The sequence below is a fragment of the Oncorhynchus kisutch genome, linkage group LG27 (genome assembly GCF_002021735.2).
Source record: "Oncorhynchus kisutch isolate 150728-3 linkage group LG27, Okis_V2, whole genome shotgun sequence".
In the NCBI taxonomy this organism is placed as follows: Eukaryota; Metazoa; Chordata; class Actinopteri; order Salmoniformes; family Salmonidae; genus Oncorhynchus; species Oncorhynchus kisutch.
The window spans coordinates 12592169-12604590 of NC_034200.2; the positions used below are offsets into that span (position 1 = coordinate 12592169).

Below are 12422 nucleotides of genomic sequence, written 5' to 3' on the forward strand. Positions count from 1 at the left end.
GTTAGAATGGCCAAGTCAAAGTCCAGACCTGAATCCAATCGAGAATCTGTGGAAAGAACTGAAAACTGCTGTTCACAAATGCTCTCCATCCAACCTCACTGAGCTCGAGCTGTTTTGCAAGGAGGAATGGGAAAAAATTTCAGTCTCTCGATGTGCAAAACTGATAGAGACATACCCCAAGCGACTTACAGATGTAATCGCAGCAAAAGGTGGTGCTACAAAGTATGAACTTAAGGGGGCTGAATAATTTTGCACGCCCAATTTTTCCGTTTTTGATTGTTAAAAAAGTTTGAAATATCCAATAAATGTCGTTCCACTTCATGATTGTGTCCCACTTGTTGTTGATTCTTCACAAAAAAATACAGTTTTATATCTTTATGTTTGAAGCCTGAAATGTGGCAAAAGGTCGCAAAGTTCAAGGGGGCCGAATACTTTCGCAAGGCACTGTAGCATTACGCTCCATATCGAAGCAACCAGTAACGCTCCAATATTACGAAGCAATTCATTTCAAAAATCCTCTGAATAAATGTCTCCAGCATAACGGTGCACATCTGGAGTTATCCTAACTCTCATCTCCCACACTTTTATTCCCTCAACTTTCCCTTCCCCTCAGTCTCTGGACTTGTGGATATCATTGGAGAGCCTGTAGAACATACAGGGCCTCTCGTTGCTATGGGAACAGTTGAAGTCACATGGACAGGACTCTGACTATGACATCCTTGCTGAAGGTGTCTCCGTCCTCAAAGCGGACCGTCATAGTCTGGGTCTGCTGAGAGGTGCAGCAGCGCCCGTCCAGACAGGAATCACAGTACCTGGGACGGAACTTATTCACACTGCTGCAATCTGCGTAGGTCTGTTTCAATGGAGGGCTGGCCTTTTCAATACGACTGCACTCCTTACCCTTCTGTTGGTGAGAGGAGAAGAAGAACAATGTGTGATCCGAATGTTGATGGACTAGACATACATGTCCTTATGATTCAGTGTCACCCAGGTGATGGCATGGCATTGTCGGTTTGATTTGATGTATACCTTGATGTTGGAGTAGGCTGACTGGGAGCAAGGCGGAACTCACAGAGACGAGTCTCCTTCACCAGCTTGCACTGGCTGTTGTTGTTGGTGAGCCGGGAGGATACTCCTGTGCCACGGGACTTGGCACAGGGGGACCAGGCTGTGGTCTGAGTCACACACCTCTTGTTCCCCTTGGACATCAGGCGACTCTCAGGCTTACTTCTGAAAGCTGTGGGGAAAGATGGCCAGACAATTATTCAATGTGCAATGGAGGCCAGGTCCCACAAAACTTCAAGCAAATTGGACATGAGTTTAAATCACAGGAGGTTGGTGGCACCTTAATTGGGGAGGACAAGCTCGTGGTATTGGCTGGAACAGAATAAGTTGAATGGAAACAAATACATCAAACACATGGTTTGATGCCATTCCATTCACTCTGTTCCAGCCATTACTATGAGCCGTCCTCCCCTCAGCATCCTCTACTGGTTTAAATCTAATGTGAGATGATAACAGGGGCGAAGGCATGGGTGGGCACAAGCCCGCCCACTGGGGAGCCAGGCCCATCCAATCAGATTGAGCAAAAGCAAAACAATGATACATTATTATTACAAAAATACTACATGGCCCATCCAAATTTATGCAGGCCCACCCCCAACAAATTTCTGGCTACACCCTTGGATGACACATCGATTGTTGATAAATGGAATTTCCATTTAACTCCGTCTGGATGTTAACTGAGGCTGAACATCTATTGGAGCTCAATAAATCCACTAACCTAATCACTGGAATAAACAGAGTTCAATTGACTCACCAGGTAAAGACTTGAGTCCTCCTCTGTCGACAGACACCAGCTCGTTCTTGTTTGTGAGGTCATCTTCAGAATGTTTATCCTGGCGGCCATCTTTTCTGACCTTGTCTGCTGAGGCTGAGCCCAACACGTTCCCCTCCTCAGGGCAGACTAGCTCCTCACAGTAGCGACCAGGTACTTTGACCAGCTTGGGTTTGGCACAGCCCAGTTTGGTCAGGGAGAGCTGCTGGGGGCACAGGGGCATACACCCCACGGCACCATCAATGCACGTACACTGGTGCTTGCAGTTGGAAAGGAAGCTCTCTCCATTCTGGTAGATCTTGCTGTTGTACTCGCAGGGTCTTCCATCTGTTTTGGCTGTTTGGAGAAGCAGATGGGGAGACTGTTACTATGTGACAAAGGCAGGGTATATTACTGGAAACTTTCAAACTTTACCAGTCAAATAACCAGAATTGTGTTAACTTTCAAGTATTTGGGGGAATTTTATCAGATGAGATCTAGTGGCCTTTTTTTGGGGTACTTCAGATTATCACAGGTGTCTGTAATTATCTCTGGCCCTCTGTGTAGTCTTTTACATGTATAATATATATAATTAAAAAATAATATTTTAAAATATAAATCAAAATGACAAAGCTTTAAAACATTATCCTAAATATAAACCATCAACTTAGTGAATACCATTGGTGTTTAATGAGGGTTTCAGCATGAAATATTCTTTTTTTACACATTTGTATTTATTTTAATATGTCTTTGTTTTGGCGCCAAATTTGTGGCAGTTGTGAAAATAGTCAATAGTTGCAAAGTTAAGTAAAAAATAATGCCATTGTTGAATATATGCTTTTTTCATCAATTAGGCTATTTTCTCTTGAACCACATGGTTTATCCACTAGAAACATCGACAATATGGACACAGATATAAAAATGAATGCTATATATGAATATATATTTTATAAGTTATTCGAGTATATTACATTTTAATTACCAGCATTACTGAAGATTCTGCTAACTTTGGTAAATTACCGGTAGCTTTGCAACCCTAGTCAAGTGTAATATTCTAATTATAGAGAATGCTCCGTAAATAAACCAGAAGCATAATTCCTTATTTAAAACGTTATAATAAACACGTTTTTTTAAAACTACATCTCTACATCAAAACCCATAGGAGCTAGATTTCTAGAAGTAATAGACTATCAATGACCGCAGCAGGGTATCAGAATTATTGTTTCCTATACAACTTTATCATACCACGACAGATGCCTTTAGCTGTGCCAGAAGCAGCCCCAAGATTGCACTCCAGTCCCTTGATGTGGTCGCATGGCTCTGTCTTGCTGCAGTCTTCATTGAGCTGCCGAGCGCAGACTTTGCAGCATCCACAGCCGTCTGACACAAAGCTGATTCCTGGTTCGCACCTGGGTAGGCCTACCTCACGAGGACACGAACATTCGGAGGGACAAGATGCTGATGCCTAAAATACCAGAAACATGTTATAATAGAAATGTTGACTTCATTTGTGATTTCTCCTAAAAAAAAATATTCGACTGTAGGATGGAGTGGGGATCTTAATCGCCATCGAGCACCACCCACCCTGGGCATTGGCAATCAATCACGCATATTCTTGTAGGCTATGAATGATCATGAATTAGGCTATATGTTTTCTTACCGAATTTAAACTCCCATAGAGGAAAACAACAAAGGAAAGCGCCAAAATCTTCATGTCTACTGACATAGTATTGGTACAATGTTAGCAAAGATAGAGGCTCATTTAGATGGATCAATCCACGCGTTTGCACACGGAATGCGCAATGTAAACTACCTACAGACTTACTGGGTTCTCTGGTGTCCCCCTCTCCTCTTTTATATCCGAAAGAGATCTGACGTGTGCGTTAGCTGACGGGTGAACTGTTCCAAAGCTATGCGAGAAATGTCTCCCAATGCTTCCTCCATTCAAGCCAAATACCACCCTGTCTACTTTAATTCTTACAGGGTTTCCATGACCATGTTACAGGCTATTTCATGTCGGAAACAAGGCTATTTATTTTAAGATATTTATGTATCGTCTTTCCTGTCCTAACGTGGGCCCCAAATTGTAATTGTCACATGCCTTGTAAACAACATGGTGTAGACTAACCAAAAAAATTATAGAAAGATAATGACAAGGAATAAATGCACAATTGGTATCAAAATACCTGTATAAAGATACCTGTGATCCCTGGGGAACTGGTACTTTTTATTTGTTCATGTTCGTGATGAAAACAGCTCATCAGATGATACTATGAGATGCCCTGGGAGGGGCTAAATGTGATGGATCAGCACTCTTAACCATTTCCTTAGAGAGCTAGGATGAAAGTAAGCCTAAATATTACAAGATGAGTGACATATTTCAATGGCTAACTGAATGGAAGAAATCGGTCTCCCTAGGGTTAGGCCAGCCCAGGTTTTTAGAATATTGCCCTCAAGCTATGGTCAGTGTTTGTTTTTAAATGAATTCCCTTGTTAGTGCTGTCTTGGTCTGGTGTTGCTCCAGTCCTTCCTGTCATAATTGGCAACCTAGATAGCATACTATGTCCCGTAGTGCTGTTAATGGAAGTGACCTAATTTATGTTTCTCTAACTCCCCTGAATACCTCTGTTAATCTGGCAAGCTATTCTTGTCAAGATCGGTATAGTGAATGTAAGATATCTAAATAATAAGTTATTCAGTGATCTTATTATTTCCAATGACATTGATATTTTCATGCTTTACTGAAGCCTGAGTTAAACCCGAGGATTTTAGTTGTCTAAATGAAACTACTCCTCCAGCCTTTGCTTATCTACAGAAATTCAGGCCGTCTGGATAAGGTGGTGGGGTAGCCGTCATTCATAGAGACAAGTGTATGCATAGAGACAAGTATTCAGGCCCCTAGACTTTTAAACATTTTTATTAAGTTACAGCCTTATTCTAAAATGGATTAAATCGGTTTTTTCCCTCATCAATCTACACACACCCATATTAACAAAGATTTTTTGTTTTTTTTGTGCAAATAAAAAAACAAAAAACACTGTATTCAGACCCTTTACACAGTACTTTGTTGAAGCCCTTTTCGCAGCGATTACAGCCTTGACTCTTCTTGAGCATGAAGCTACAAGCCTGGCACACCTGTATTTGTGGAGTTTCTCCCATTCTTCTCTGCAGATCCTCTCAAGCTCTGTCAGGTTGGATGGGGAGCGTCGCTGCACAGCTATTTTCAGGTCTCTTCAGAGATGTTCGATCAGGTTCAAGTCCGGGCTCTGGCTGGGCCACTCAAGAACATTCAGAGACTTGTCCCAAAACCACTCATGTATTGTCTTGGCTGTGTGCTTATGGTCGTTGCCCCAGTCTGAGGTCCTGGGCGCTCTGGAACAGGTTTTCATCAAGGCTCTCTCTGTACTTTGCTCCGTTCATCATTGCCTCGATCCTGACTAGTCTCCCAGTCCCTGCCGCTGAAAAACATCCCCACAGCATGATGCTGCCACCACCATGCTTCACCATAGGGATGGTGCCAGGTCTCCTCCAGATGTGATGCTTGGCATTCAGGCCAAAGAGTTCAATCTTTGTTTCATCAAACCAGAGAATCTTGTTTCTTATGCTCTGAGAGTCATTGGGTGCCTTTTGGCAAACTCCAAGTGGGCTGTCATGTGCCTTTTACTGAGGAGTGGCTTCCATCTGGCCACTCTACCATAAAGGCCTGATTGGTGGGGTTCTGCAGAGATGGTGGTTCTCCCTTGTCGACAGAGGAACTGTAGAGCTCTGTCAGAGTGACCCTCGGGTTCTTCGTAACTTCCCTAACCAAGGCCCTTCTCCCCTGATTGTACAGTTTGGCCGGGCGGTGTAACGGTCTGAGTGTAGTGGGTGAGGAGTCAGGCGCAGGAAGCAGAGAGTTCAGGGGAGTGCTATTTTAATGCACTGAGAAAACGCTGAACATAAGCCAACCCTCACAAAAACACAGGGCGTACTGAACAAACAAATGCCCCAAACAGGGGGACTTAAACTGTCCAGGGAAAACCCACAAAATGGGAAAACACAAAACCCATAGACGTGCACACAAGTACATCAAACAGACGATCACAATAATTAATCCCGCACAAGGAACCCTGCGGGCCGGCTGACTAATAAAGCCTTACTACCTAACTCAAAACAGGTGCACACAATCAACGCATAAGGAGGGGGAGGAAATAATCAGTAGCAGCTAGTAGGCTGGCGACGACGACCGCCGAGCGCCACCCGAACGGGAAGGGGAGTGTCCTTCGGTCGGAGTCGTGACAGTACCCCCCCCCCCCCCTTGACGCGTGGCTCCCGCAGCGCGCCGACACCGGCCTCGAGGTCGACCCGGAGGACGAGGCGCAGGGTGATCCGGATGGAGGCGATGGAAATCCCTCAACATTGACGGATCCAAAATGTCCCTGGTGGGTACCCAGCACCTCTCCTCCGGACCGTACCCCTCCCAGTCCACGAGGTACTGCAGGCCCCTCACCCGGCGTCTCGAGTCCAGAATGGCCTGTATCGTATACGCCGGGGACCCCTCGATGTCCAGAGGGGGAGGAGGGACCTCAAGCACCTCACCGTCCTGTAGGGGACCAGCTACCACCGGACTGAGGAGAGACACATGAAATGAGGGGTTAATACGATAATAGGAAGGGAGTTGTAATCGATAACACACCTCGTTTATTCTCCTCAGGACTTTGAACGGCCCTACACACTGCGGCCCAAGCTTCCGGCAGGGCACGCGGAGGGGTAGGTTTCGGGTCGAGAGCCAGACCCTGTCCCCTGGTACAAACACGGGGGCCTCACTGCGGTGGCGGTCAGCACTCCTTTTCTGCCGTCCACTAGCCTGTTGAAGGGATTCCTGGACGGCTCTCCAGGTTTCTTTGGAGCGCTGCACCCATTCTTCCACCGCAGGAGCCTCGGTCTGGCTCGGATGCCACGGTGCCAGGACCGGCTGGTACCCCAACACACACTGAAAGGGGGACACATTAGTAGAGGAGTGGCGTAATGAGTTCTGGGCCATTTCCGCCCAGGGGATGTATCTCGCCCACTCCCCTGGCCGGTCCTGGCAGTACGACCGCAGAAACCTACCCACCTCCTGGTTTACTCTCTCCACCTGCCCATTACTTTCAGGGTGATAACCAGGGGTCAGGCTGACCGAGACCCCCAGACGCTCCATGAACGCCCTCCATACTCGGGACGTGAACTGGGGACCCCGATCAGAAACGATGTCCTCTGGCCCCCCGTAGTGCCGGAAGACGTGGGTGAATAATGCCTCCGCAGTCTGTAGGGCTGTTGGGATACCGGGCAACGGGAGGAGACGGCAGGACTTAGAGAACCGATCCACAATCAACAGAATCGTGGTGTTGCCCTGAGACAGGGGAAGGTCGGTCAGGAAATCTACGGATAGATGTGACCATGGCCGTTGTGGAACGGGGAGGGGTTGTAACTTCCCTCTAGGAAGGTGCCTAGGAGCCTTACTCTGGGCGCATACCGAACAGGAGGAGACATAAACCTTAACGTCCCTAGCCAAGGTAGGCCACCAATACCTCCCCCGAAGGCTCCCTACTGTCCTCCTCACCCCAGAGTGACCCGAGGAGGGTAGGACGTGAGCCCACCGAATCAGTTGGTCCCGAACACCAAGCGGCACGTACCTCCGCCCTGCCGGACACTGAGGAGGCGCTGGTTCAGCCCGTAACGCCCGCTCGATGTCCGAGTCCACCTCCCATACCACCGGTGCCATCAGCTTTGAGGCCGGAAGGATGGGAGTAGGTTCGGTGGACCTATCCTCCGTGTCGTAAAAGCGGGACAGTGCGTCCGCCTTCACGTTCTGGGAGCCCGGTCTATATGATAAAGTGAACCGGAATCGAGTGAAAAACATGGCCCACCTTGCCTGCCGCGGGTTCAGTCTCCTAGCTGCCCGAATATACTCCAGATTTTGGTGGTCGGTCCAGATGAGAAAGGGGTGCTTAGCCCCCTCAAGCCAGTGTCTCCACACCTTCAGAGCCCTGACCACCGCTAACAACTCCCGGTCCCCCACATCATAGTTACGCTCCGCTGGGCTGAGCTTCCTCGAGAAGAAAGCGCAGGGGCGGCGTTTTGGTGGCGTACCCGAGCGCTGTGATAGCACGGCACCCACCCCAGCCTCGGACGCGTCCACCTCCACTATGAATGCTAGAGAGGGGTCCGGATGCGCCAACACGGGTGCATCCGTGAACAGCGCCTTCAACTTGTTGAAAGCTCTGTCCGCCTCTGCCGACCATTGCAACCGCACCGGGGCCCCCTTTAGCAGTGAGGTAATTGGAGCCGCTACCTGGCCAAAACCCCGGATAAACCTCCGGTAGTAGTTGGAAAAACCCAAAAACCGCTGCACCTCTTTTACCGTGGTTGGAGTCGGCCAATTGCGCACGGCCTTACTGCGGTCACCCTCCATCTCCACCCCCGAGGTGGAAATGCGATAACCCAGAAAGGAGACGGCTCGTTTGGAGAACACACACTTCTCAGCCTTGACGTATAGGTCATGCTCCAGCAGTCTACCAAGCACCTTGCGTACCAGAGACACATGCGCGGCGTGAGTGGCTGAGTAGATCAGAATGTCATCGACATAAACAACCACTCCCTGCCCGTGCAGGTCCCTGAGAATATCGTCTACAAAGGATTTAAAAATGGCTGGAGCATTTTTTAACCCATACGGCATGATGCAGTACTCATAGTGGCCCGATGTGGTACTAAATGCGGTTTTCCACTCGTCTCCCTTCCGAATACGCACCAGGCTATATGCGCTCCTGAGATCCAATTTTGTGAAGAACTGCGCTCCCTGAAAGGATTCCACTGCCGTAGCAATGAGAGGTAGTGGGTAGCTGAACCCCACTGTGATGGCATTTAGACCTCTATAATCAATACACGGACGCAAACATCCCTCCTTTTTCTTCACAAAAAATAAACTTGAGGAGACGGGTGAAATGGAGGACCGAATGTACCCCTGTCCCAGACACTCCGTGATATATGTCTCCATAGCCAACGTCTCCTCTTGGGACAATGGGTACACGTGACTCTTGGGAAGCGCAGCGTTTACCTGGAGATCTATCGCACAATCCCTTCCCGGTCGATGTGGTGGTAATTTAGTCGCCTTCTTTTTACTAAAAGCGATTGCCAAATCGGCATACTCGGGGGGAATGCACACTGTGGGACCCTGGTCTGGACTTTCCACCGAGGTGGCACCGACGGAAACTCCCAGACACCTTCCAGAACACTCCTCTGACCACCCCTGGAGAACCCCCTGTCTCCACAAAAATGTTGGATTGTGCCAGGCCAGCCAGGGATGGTCAAACACGGCGCGGAAGCGGCGAGAAAACTCGGGGTAGTGCTCCTTAGCTGAGTCTGGGCCATTCCAAACTGCATTTGCCCACTCCAGAGCACGACCCGTGAGGCAGGAGATGAGGACATTCACCCTCTCCGCTCCCGAGGGAGTAGGTCTGACGGTGGCCAGGTACAGTTCTAGCTGGAGTAAGAACCCCTGGCACCCTGCTGCCTCTCCATCATAGACCCTCGGGAGCGTAAGAAGGAGGGTGCTGGAGTCGGGAGATGGGGAGTCCTGAGGAGGGGGGGCCGAAGGTGGAGAGAGGAGACCGCTTCTCTCCCATCGGTCCATTCTCTCCATCACCAGATTCTTCGCCATTCCGATCCGATGGAGAACGGTGGTGTGATGTAGAACCCTCTCTTCCATCGATGGGAGGGGAGTGGCTGTTGCTCCTGCGGACTCCATTCCAGTGGTGCGGGATTCTGTAACGGTCTGAGTGTAGTGGGTGAGGAGTCAGGCGCAGGAAGCAGAGAGTTCAGGGGAGTGCTATTTTAATGCACTGAGAAAACGCTGAACATAAGCCAACCCTCACAAAAACACAGGGCGTACTGAACAAACAAATGCCCCAAACAGGGGGACTTAAACTGTCCAGGGAAAACCCACAAAATGGGAAAACACAAAACCCATAGACGTGCACACAAGTACATCAAACAGACGATCACAATAATTAATCCCGCACAAGGAACCCTGCGGGCCGGCTGACTAATAAAGCCTTACTACCTAACTCAAAACAGGTGCACACAAATCAACACATAAGGAGGGGGAGGAAATAATCAGTAGCAGCTAGTAGGCCGGCGACGACAACCGCCGAGCGCCACCCAAACGGGAAGGGGAGTGTCCTTCGGTCGGAGTCGTGACAGGCGGCCAGCTCTAGGAAGACTCTTGGTGGTTCCAAACTTCTACCATTAAAGAACGATGGAGGCCACTGTGTTCAATAACGCAGACATTTTTTGTTGCCCTTCCCCAGATCTGTGCCTCGACAGAATCCTGTCTCAGAGCTCTTTCGGACAATTCCTTGGACCTCATGAGTTGGTTTTTGCTCGGACATGCCTTGTCAACTCTGGAACCTTATATAGACAGGTGTGTGCCTTTCCAAATCAAGTCCAATCAATTGAATTTAAGTAGTTCAATCAAGTAGTTGAAACATCTCAAGGATGATCAATGGAAACAGGGTGTACCTGAGCTCAATTTAGAGTCTCATAGTCTCATAGTCTCATAGTAAAGGGTCTGAATACTAATAATGTATCTGTTTTTTGTTTTTGATGCATTTGTAAAAAATAAAAAAATAAAAAATAAACTTTACGCATTGTGATTATGGGGTATGGTGTGTAGATTGAGGAGGGGAAAAAATATATTTTTCATCCATTTTAAAATGTGGGAAAAAATATATTTTTCATCCATTTTAAAATGTGGAAAAAAGGAATGGGTCTGAATACTTTCGGAATGCACTATTATGTAGCCCTGTGTCATGTGTCAAATTTTCCTAGTTTTAGAGCCTTATCTTTAGCTTGAACAAGAAACAGCCCACTTTGTATATTTTAGTGTACTGGCCTCCTAAACCAAATAGTTTGTTCATTGCAGAATTCTCTGACCTGCAATCTTTTGCTACGCTAAATATGACAGGCTTATTATTCTTGGAGATCTTAACAATGTGTGTTATCCAAATAATGCACTTGTTGGGGAGTTTCTTAACCTGTTCGAGTGCTTTAACTTTATTCTACATGCCACAGGGCCTATACACAACAAAGGCTATACTATTGATCTCGTGCTGTCCTATGGTCTGAATACTGATAACTTGTAAACTATTGATGTGTGCGTCTATGACCATCTCAGTATAGTAAAAAAAATACAAAAATTGAGTCGATTGACACACCTGTGTGTTTATGCTAGAGACTTACTGTGGTCCCTGCAGCTCAATCCACTCTTTCCGCAATTTTTTAAGTTTGCACCTATTCCATAACATGGGGCTTGTGAGAGCTGCCTTTTTCTACACATGAGAGGATCCGGACAAGAAAATAGTCATGAAATTGTCTGTAAAACCAGAACTCTGTGAGCTACAATTAATATGTCACCAATATCGAAAGGGGAGACTCTCACGGTTGTTCGGCTCTATGACATCCACAAGCTTTATGGCAGTTGTCTGAACTCTCTACCTTGAACGTCCTCATTTCGAAGAGGTCTTCTCACAAAATTGACCATTAGGACTGAACCATATGACACCAATAGCGACACAGGAGACGCTCATGAGCATAAAGGTGTCGATTGTTCTGCTCTATGACGCATACAAGCTTCAGGGGAGTCAATCGAAGGTAACCAACCCAGTACCGGGCTGTACATTATTATATATTTTTCAATACTCCTTTTACTTATATCTCAGATATAGGACAGACAGTTCAAAACCTTGTTCCTTATTATTTATTTTTGGACTTTCTGTTTTGCCATGTATGAATGTGTTATTCAATGCATTTCTATGGGCTAAAGCAGAAGGGGCCAAATTCAATGTTTCATCAAATACTTTTTATACCTATAGGGTCCTAAAGTTCAAAATCAAGTGGCTAAAGGATCAATTTTGCGACCATCTTAGCTTAGTAAATAGATCTTGCGATCTAAGGGCTTAGAACTATTAAAATGCTTTCTCCTCCTCCTACAAATATCTGTCACCACTCGTCCTCGCATCCTTTTCTCCACAACTGCTAGAACATTCGTGAAGGCTTTTAGTATCCTCTACTGATGTTCTTGTTCTTTGTCGTCACACCGATGAGTTGCTGAACAGTTTTCATGACATATGTCAGGCTACTTTAGACTCGGTGGCACCAGTTAAAACCAAGAATAAACTGTTTGCCAGAGTCTCACCTTGCTGTAACATGACAAAATGTGTAATTATCTTTTCTTTAACCAGGTAAGTTGACTGAGAACACATTCACAGGAACGACCTGGGGAATTTTTACAGGGAAGAGGGGGATGAATGAGCCAATTGTAATCTGGGGATGATTAAGTGACTGTGATGGTATGAGGGCCAGATTGTGAATTTAGCCAGGACACCGGGGGTTAACATCCCTACTCTTGCAATAAGTGACCACAGAGAGTCAGGACACACATTTAACGTCCCGTCTGAAAGACAGCACCCTACACAGGGCACCCGAGTGGTGCAGTGGTCTAAGGCACTGCATCTCAGTGCTAGAGGCGTCACTACAGACACCCTGGTTCAGTTTACCCCAATCATTGGGATATTTTTTTTTAGACCAG

The 12422-nt window shown here is 47.0% G+C and overlaps 1 pseudogene; it reads right to left on the minus strand.

Annotated features, from left to right (window-relative positions):
* Positions 1-377: 377 nt before the first annotated feature.
* Positions 378-11344, minus strand: LOC109871513 (CCN family member 1-like; annotated as a pseudogene).
* Between the last annotated feature and the right edge of the window lie 1078 nt (positions 11345-12422).